Here is a 9,930-nt window from a genome sequence, read left to right on the forward strand (position 1 = left end):
CGAGTAAGACAACTTGTATCCTAATAGTCGAGGAGAGAAATCGAAGGCTCTAGACCATCTCCCTTATCATCCTTTATTGTGAAAGGAGTTGATAATAGTTAAGGTATTTTGAATGGATGACGATTACTCGGACGGTCGAGTAAGACAACTCGTATCCTAATAATCGGGAAAAGGAATAGAAGACTCTAGACCGTTTTCTGTTTCATCTGAATATTTATGAAAACTAGATTAGATAAGGGTGACGTATTTTAGCGTAGACAAGTACTTGAATGGCTGAGTAAGACAACTCATATCCAAGCATTTGAGAAGAGGAATTGAAAACTCAAGGCCATCTCCCTTTTCGTATAGTATTGATATGAAAATGATTTTATTAGGTTATATGTTTGCAAAAAATGACAATAGTTCGACTGACCGAGTAAGAGAACTCATATTCGAACAATTGAAGAGAGAAGTTGAAGACTCAAAGTCATCTCCCTTTTCATTTAGCTTATTATGAAAATAATTTGATTTAGTCGGGTTTGGAAGTTTGTAAAGAAATGACAATTATTTGAATAACCAAGTAAGAGAACTTGTATTCAAATAGTCGTGGAGAAAAAATTGAAGACTCAAAGTTATCTCCCTTTTAGTTTCTTGTTATAAAAGGATTTGATTTGTTTGTGCTTAAATGGATTAGAAATGACGACCATTTGACTAACCGAGTAAGAAAACTCGTATTCAAATAATCGAGGAGAGGAGTTGAAAACTCAAAACCATCCCCCTTTTCATTTTCAAATGAAGTGTCGTTTAGATGTGATTAAGTATTTTAATTTAACTTTCGATGTCGGATCGAGGTTTTTTAAAAATTGCATTCTTGTGAATGAATTGAATTTATTTAGTGAATGGTCCATTTAATCGATTAATTAAAACCGAGTAGGTCTCATTGTAAGAAAGCCCAAGAGTAAGCCATGTGAGGTTGATGGCGATGCTTTTTCAAGCGATCGACTTACAAAGGCATTTAAAATGGGCTCGACTTTGAATCGAGAAGTTCTATTTGTTTTTAAAAAATTGGTTTGAACTGATGGCATGAGAATTATAATCCTTTTGTATCTTTTAAGTCTTTATCATTTTTAGGTTCATTTTAAGATGAGATGAAGAATGTACAATGATATAGCATAAAGTGAAGTAAAAAATAAATAAATGTTAGAAGCGGAATTTAAAAGAGTTAGATGTTAATTGCGGAAATTAAAAATTAGAGTTAATCGTTAAATGTTAGGTGTTAATTGAAATCAACATGAAATAATCAAGAGAATTACAATAAAATATTAAATCTAAAACAAATAACTAAAGTTTAAACAACTAATAAAAGTATCATTAAATTAAAACTCAAAACAATATTAAACTATCGAAAATCTCAATTCTAAACAATTATCCAAAATATTAATTTTAAAATATTAACAAAGATTAAATTCTAAAATCATTCTAAATTAAATTAAAATTCTAAAATAAATCTAAATCACAATAGAATTCTAATTAATCCACAATTATTTCTAAATAAAAAATTATCTAATTAAATCCTAAAATATTAACAAAAATTAAATTTCAAAATCATTCTAAATTAAGTTAAAATTCTAAAACAAATCTAAATCACAATAGAATTCTAATTAATCTATAATTATTTCTAAATAAAAAATTATCTAATTAAATTCTAAGATATTTTCCAATTAAATTCTAAAATCATTCTAAATTAAACTAAAATTCTAAAATAAATCTAAATCACAATAGAATTCTAATTAATCTACAATTATTTCTAAATAAAAAATTATCTAATTAAATCCTAAAATATTAACAAAGATTTAAATTTTAAAATCATTCTAAATTAAGTTAAAATTCTAAAACAAATCTAAATCACAATAGAATTCTAATTAATCTATAATTATTTCTAAATAAAAAATTATCTAATTAAATTCTAAGATATTTTCCAATTAAATTCTAAAATCATTCTAAATTAAACTAAAATTCTAAATTAAATCTAAATCACAATAGGATTCTAATTAATCTACAATTATTTCTAAAAAAATTATCTAATTAAATCCTAAAATATTAACAAAGATTTAAATTTTAAAATCATTCTAAATTAAGTTAAAATTCTAAAACAAATCTAAATCACAAAAGACTTCTAATTAATCTACAATTATTTCTAAAAAAATTATCTAATTAAATCCTAAAATATTAACAAAGATTTAAATTTTAAAATCATTCTAAATTAAGTTAAAATTCTAAAACAAATCTAAATCACAAAAGAATTATAATTAATCTATAATTATTTCTAAATAAAAAATTATCTAATTAAATTCTAAGATATTTTTCCAATTAACATTAAAAAAAATCATTATGGTCTTAAAAAAAACCAACCAATCGTATGGGGGGTGCTGATAGGGATTAATGGGCCAAATCTGGAAGGCCCGAAACAGACCCACCTAGGTTAACTTAAAACAGAAAAAGGAAAAGGAATCGTTGCTTTCTCAATAGCCTTTCTCTCTCTGCAATTTTCAACCGCTCCAAAACTCAGCAAACCCTAAAAAACTTTCTTTCCTCCCGGAGAAGACGGCCGAAGGCGACGACTTACGGTGGAGCCTCCCTTCTTCTCCGGCCACCCTCCCCAAAACACAACTTAACCCTCTAAATACCCCCTTTCGAGTTCGAATCCAACCTCTAAAATCCCTAAACCCTTAACACAAAAACCGATTCGCCCTGAGCCAACGAGTACGAAGAACAAACAAGAAAGATCAAACGAAGAACCGAAGAGAAAGATTGAAGTCCGAATCGAGGATTCCAAAGAGCGAAATGCTAAGGGGTTCGCTCAAATCGGAGCTCAAACGACAAACACCCAGGAGCGAGCAAACGAGATAGACAGTGTGAAATCCAGTATAAATGAAGATTATGTAAGTTCTTTTTAAAATGAGAGGCAAGGGGTTTTACCGTCCAGTAGGGCTTTCAGGTAAATCAACACTTTTCTTCTCTCCTCTAATACTGTTGAGCTTTTGAAGAGGTAGGAGGATCTAACCTCACCTAGGCCAGAGTTTCAACGAGAAAACTCTCTCTTAGATTTTTGAAAACTTGAGTTTTTTTGTGAAAAGGTTCCTCCTTGGATTTTTCTGCTGCGTTATCTTATATCTGATAATCTTTTCACAGATGAATTTTTAAGTCTAAAAAAAACTCTGTCTGTTATGCCTTTTCATTCCAGGTTATTTTGGATTTCATTTTTATAAATGTGTTACTGTTTTAAGCCATTTTCGAAATGCTTTTTGAGTATTCATGTTGGTCTTCTGGATAAAGTGCTAAACTGATTAACTTATTAGTTATTTTTCAGTTCTTTAAGCGCTTTTCGAAAGGGCTTTTTATCTAAGCTGTTTTTCTCTTTGCAGGTTACAACGTGAAGTGACTTTGATGGATAGTTTGTGGGCTGTAATACAGCAAGGTTGGAGGCGCCCCCCAGTTCAAAGAGATTTCCATTTGATTACCTGACTTTGGTCTTTAGGATTTATTCCCATTTGTAGCAAATTTCACTGTAATTACATTGGGTTTTTTTAAGACAAATGTGTGCTTGGATTATGTAACTTATTGAATTAAAAGTCTAATAACCATTAATAATTATGTATTCAACCTTTTAATCTTTCAAAATTTATCTCAATATTTATTTATGCTAATCAATTTCAACTTTTTAAAAAACAACAAATTTCTAACTTAAGTATAATGAATTAATCTAAAAATAAATTTCTAATTTAAGTATAATGACTCAATTTAAAAACAAGTTTTTAATTTAAGTATAATGACTTAATTTAAAAACAAATTTCTAATTTAAGTATAACGACTTAATTTAAAAACAAATTTCTAATTTAAGTATAATGAATTAATCTAAAGAACAACATAATTACTAAGTATAGTAATTTAATTTAAAAACAACACAATTCTATTTTAAATACAAAAAATCTAAACATGAGACTTTTAATTAAAAAACAATTCTATTTTTTTCTTAAAAAATGCAAATTCTAAATATGGGACTTTTGAAACAAAGAAATCTCATGGATTAAACCAAAATGGCCGGACAAAATTGGGGTATGACAGTTGCCCCTATTTAATTACCTTAAACCGGTAAGTGATAACGCCAGTAGTCTTTACGCATTCACGGTGGGAGATAATTAAATACAAGAAGACCCAAATTTTGTCCTAGGCAATGAAAGGAAGAAAATACAGGAAGAATCATGCGGTGAGAAATGGCAAAAGACATCATCCCACAGTAAAATAGAACAGTCAAGACTTTTTAGGAGTCGTCAGAACAGTATCTTGGACGTCACAGTCGAGATATGTTAGCAACGGAATGACATCCCTAGCTAAAACTCAAGATTTTTCAAGATGCTAGAGCAGTATAAAGAAAATCTGGCATGAGACTCTTCATATCGGTGAAGCAGCATGTCGAACAGTAAAAATGAGATTCTTTGTATCGAGTCGAAACAGCATCTTATATGATAGAATTAAAATATTCCAGCAAGGGAAAAATACTTTAATTAAATCTAAAACTTTCTGAGGATATTAGAGCAGTATCTCTAAAAAAAATCTGAAATGAGACTCTTCAGATTGATGAAGCAGTATCTCAAACAGTAAAAGTGAGATTCTCCGTATCGAGTCGAAACAACATCTTATATGATAGAATTAAAATATTCTAGCAAGGGAAAAATACTTTAATTGAATCTAAGACTCTCCGAGGATACTTAGAGCAGCATCTCTAAAAAAATCTGAAATGAGACTCTTCATATTGATGAAGCAACATCTCAAACAGTAAAAGTGAGATTCTCTGTATCGGGTCGAAGCAGCATCTTATATGATAGAATTAAGATGTTCCAGGAAGGGAAAACTACCTTAACTGAATCTAAGACTCTCCAAGGATACTTAGAGCAGTACCTCCAAAAAATCTGAAATGAGACTTTTCATATTGATGAAGCAGTATCTCAAATAGTAAAAATGAGATTCTCTGTATCGAGTCGAAGCAGCATCTTATGTGATAGAATTAAGATATTCCAACAAGGGAAAGATACCTTAATTGAATCTAAGACTCTTCGAGGATACTTAGAGCAATACCTCTAAAAAAAATCTGAAATGAGACTCTTCATATTGATGAAGCAGTATCTCAAACAGTAAAAATGAGATTCTCTGTATCGAGTCGAAGCAGCATCTTATACGATAGAATTAAGATATTCCAGCAGGGAAAAATACCTTAATTGAATCTAAGACTCTCCGAGGATATTAGAGCAGTATCTCTGAAAACAAATGAGATTCTTCAAATTGATGAAGCAGTATCTCAAACAGAGAAATGAGATTCTTCAGATAAATGAAGCAGTATCCCGACTGTTCGTCTGTTGGGGGAAATTTTTAAGAAACGATTCCTTTTGGAGGAAATATATTGGCAAAGCTCAGTAGGGGGAAAGCTCATAAGAGACTTTTTATGGTAACCTCTGCTTGGGGAGCAATGCTAGCAAAGAAAAATGTTGGAAATATCATTTTTAATCATAAAGTTGAACAATGATTTGCTGAGAAATAATTCTACGAGCACATGCAGGGAAATAACTTCATTTGGAAATAAGGAGTGTCCAAGATATACACGAATGACCTTGGATCCTGTTATTTTATATTTGATTTTTGTATAATGCCCCACTTTAGGTGGGAATTCCATGCATGGGATGTATGCAAGTATGCAATTTTGCTGGGGATATTTGGCTGTAGGAATGCGAATGATTTTTATTTTGCTGAAATTCCCATTTTGTGGGAGTGTTATGCATGAGTATGTTGACGATTGATATGACTGTTTTTTTTTTAATTTCCTTGTTTGGCAGGAAATTATGCATGAAATGATGCTTGTGATGCATGTAGGAATGCAACTGGGTAATTGGATATGCCCCAGTTAGGACATTTCGCTTTGAGGTATGCTGCCAGCAGTATGGATTTTTTTTATCATTTGGGGAGATCAATGGAGATCAAATTTTAATGCCCCTGCTAGGTGGTTTTGGGAATATATTTGGGTTGTTCCGAATCATTGAAAGGTTCAGACTTTTCAAAACGCGATACTCCGTCCATGATTTATCAATGTTTCTGTTGGAAATATGGTGGAGCCTTGTCCCGGTCTGGCTATACCATGAGTACATTTATGAGAGGTATGGATCAGTAGTTGGAAGGAACATAATCGTCTGCAATCAGTCCTGCACCTTTATGAAAGACAAGAGTGAATCTTGGGGACTAAAGGATTTGTCCGCTTACTGTTTCAAAAGCAATTTTTACCACTTTTTTAAAACATGCGTTTTATTTTCTCCAATAGTTTTTTTAAAAAGTGATGTTTATAAAAAACAAAAGGTTCTTTGCAAACAAACAGATAAAATAAAAAATGATTTGGGCACACTTTGTTGAGAAAAAATCTCTTTTATTGATTTGACCCTTAAATGGGTGATTGTACATAAAGACGCAATTCCTTAATGAGGTAATTGTTGTGCATAGAAAACAAAATGGCAATGAGAATTGAGTTCTTATTGAGTTTCCACACTGCTATGATCCTTATGTCTTCGATAGTCCGAGCACTTTGCTTTTGAAAAGTGAGGTAGATCGATTCTTTGTCTTCGAGGGTATGTCAGATGTCTGTAAGTACAAATCTTTGCCTTGGAATTAATCCCTAACTTTTGCCTGGACCGCCCTTTCGGGTTTTCGATCCACCGGGATACCCATTTTTGCCTGAGTCGCCCTTTCGGATTTTCAACTCAGCGGGTCAAATTCTTTTATTTTTATCCCTAATTTTTGCCTGGATCGCCCTTTCGGGTTTTCGATCCACCGGGATAGCCATTTTTTGCCTAAATCGCCCTTTCAGGTTTTCGATTTAGCGGCTTTTATTATTCCATTTTTTTAGGCGAAGTACTTTTTAACAACATCAGCGTTGGTGGGAAGCGGCAACTCATCACCGTCCATAGTTGCTAGAATTAGAGCACCTCCGGAAAAGGCTCTAACCACCACAAATGGGCCTTCATAATTTGGTGTCCATTTCCCTCTAGAGTCTTTGTGAATGGGCAAGATTTTCTTCAGTACCAAATCTCCCTCTTGAAACACCCTGGGACGAACTTTCTTGTCGAATGCCTTTTTAAGACGCCTCTGATAGAGTTGACCGTGACCTAACGCTTTCAAGCGTTTCTCCTCAATAAGGTTGAGCTCGTCATACCTTGATTGAACCCATTTCGCCTCGTCTAGCTTAGCCTCTGATGGGAAAATAGCAAGTGTACTATTCTTCTCACTGTAGTAATAAAAGGGAATTTCCCCGTTTGTCGATCTCAAGGACTGCTTGACAATACAGAGTTTATAGATTGTTTCAATTAGACAAAAGCCTTTGGTTTTTGTGTGGTGAGTAATTATCCTACCAATTTCAAATAAAGAAAACAAGTAAAAAGGTTGAACGAGATACAAATGAGAGAAGATTGCTAGGGTTCGGTGAATGAATCTTCCTGTAACAGATATAATTTATGAAGACTTAGACAATATTCCTGTCAAATTAATTCCGGTCCTCAAGGGTATCTATTCCTAAGTCCTTAGTAATAGACCTTTGATTATGTAACCTAATTACTATGTCCATAAACAATTAGGTTCATACTCAAGCATTCACATATCAAGAATCACCGGTCAGATAGAAAATCCCTAGTCCTAGGTTATTTTTACTATCCAAAGTTCTTATCCAGGTCAATGAATAATTGCTGTCCAGCTTACACTATTCATATTAATCATCATTCGTTAGTCCGACGAATAAAGCACAAAGAACGGCGATAAGAACAAATTAATGGAAAAGAAGAAATAAGCAATACTTTCATAAACATCAAATCTGTCACATTCAGAATCAGGGTCACCCCCCTAGCAACGGGGGGGGGGGGGGGGGGGGGGGGTTTAGCTACTCATAACAAAAGTAAAAACAAAGATTAATATTGTTGTCATTACCGAATTTCGTGAGGAATCAATCTTCAATAGTCGGAAAACTCTTGAACATATGAATCCTTTGATATTCGTTGAGTCTCCAGCTCTCAAAACGCGTCTTTTCTCTCCAAAAAATGTCCAACCCCCGGAAAATCGTGGTCTCTAGTGTCTTAATAGCTCTTCAGTTGGATTTTTCCTGATTTTGTGCTCCATACGCGTATTGAGCTGTCCCATACGCGTATTGGCTGGTCTCAAACGCGTACTGCACGTACACAGCCTCTGATACGCGTATTGTCCAGTCTGGTACGCGTATTGCCCAGACTGGTACGCGTATTGCCCAGACTGGTACGCGTATCACCAGAAGCTGGTCTTTTGGCTGAATTTTCCATCCCTCTGGTCATTTGCGTATGCTACGCGTACTGGGAAGGTCCATACGCGTATCATGCAAGGCCATACGCGTATGGACAGCAGGTTCTCCAGAAATTGGCTTTTTCTTCCGTTTTCTTGCTCGGGCTCGATTTCGCATCTTACATTTGATTTCCTGAGCTTCCAAACTAGCTTTTTACCTGCTAACATACCAAAAAGTGTAAAATATCCTCAAGAAACTCATAAGTAACAACACACCTAATATTATAGAATTGAGCTTCTATCTAACTAAAAATGCTTCAATTTACACAGTTTACCTGACTTATTTACGGTTAAATAGTGGACTGTCTAGCATAAATGGTGACTGATCACAACCCCAAACTTAGCTTGTTGCTTGTCCTCAAGTAACATTTTATTACCATCAAAGATCATGTCACCCCAAACTTACTGTAAAACAGTTCTTACCACAATACTGCTGAAATTTTTCGCACTGGACCTCTTGATGTTTTTCAGGTTTTCTGATTCTTCCACATAGCCAACGAGCTAGAAACTCTTTCCCTCAGAGATATGACTTTACCTGTCAGCTTATATCACACTCTCACCAAGTCTCTCTGGGTTAAAGTGTTATCACTCTCAAATCACAATATGCAATATCAAATCAGCAGTTTGAATAAATTCTCTTATCCTATCAACATGTACAATCACACACACTTTTTGAGGTCTTTTAGGGTTGTAACGGGGCTTGGGTTTAGGTAGGCTATGAAAGTGGAACCTAGGGTTTATGTTTATTATTATTATTATTATTATTATTATTATTTTTTTTTTTTTTTTGGTTCAGAGTACATGCAATCATTCTCTTACTACGTTTCTTTGTTATTATTCCTGTAGGGTTATGCAATCCTCTTTTCCTTTTATTTCCAGTGAATGTAGCATCTTTCAAAAGCTGTTCTTCGCTTTTCTATTTCTTTCTTTTTATTCTTATTTTTTTTTTCTTTCTTTCTTTTTCATTTTTTTTTTAATTATTTTTATACGACATTCACATACTATTCATGTACTGCAAAGCTACCCCAAACTTAAAGGTTGCTATACCAACAACAACCCCAAACTTAGATAGAAATGTAGATATGAAATCAATTCTCACATACTCTGAACAGGGTAAGATAGGTCCAAGGTCATGGGTTTAGAAAAAAAACGGGTATATCAACAATAAATGATTAAAGGCTCAACAGGGTAAAACAATGGATTATAATAATAATGGGATGGCTAGAAAGGCTCTAGGTGATAACAAAAAACATGCCTCAGTGTGTGTATTCGTACAGCTAATAATAACAAAAGAACGTACGCAAACCAAGATTGATAAAGACATACCTGATATCGCTCATATGATAATAAGTGTTTGGCTTTTTATGAACTCACCAGGACGGGTTAAGCTGACTTGTTCTATCATACCTCTGAGTTCAAAGCTCATGCTCGTGGTTCTGATGTTAATCTTAACCAGTGCGTCCAATCATAAACAACAGTATCTACAGTCAGGGGACTGAAAGAGAGAACGCCCAAGTAGTTGGTGTACGTGATCAAGAAAACCAATAGCCA

The 9,930-nt window shown here is 33.5% G+C and overlaps 1 long non-coding RNA gene across 1 annotated transcript; it reads left to right on the top strand.

The window, feature by feature from the left end:
* The first annotated feature begins 2,492 nt into the window (after positions 1–2,492).
* LOC127105159 (uncharacterized) lies at positions 2,493–3,630 on the top strand. The gene is made up of 2 exons (XR_007794915.1): positions 2,493–2,977; positions 3,405–3,630. It is a non-coding gene; the product is annotated as an uncharacterized LOC127105159 (long non-coding RNA).
* The last annotated feature ends 6,300 nt before the right edge of the window (positions 3,631–9,930 follow it).

Source organism: Lathyrus oleraceus, chromosome 7, assembly GCF_024323335.1.
Source record: "Lathyrus oleraceus cultivar Zhongwan6 chromosome 7, CAAS_Psat_ZW6_1.0, whole genome shotgun sequence".
Classification (NCBI taxonomy): domain Eukaryota; kingdom Viridiplantae; phylum Streptophyta; class Magnoliopsida; order Fabales; family Fabaceae; genus Lathyrus; species Lathyrus oleraceus.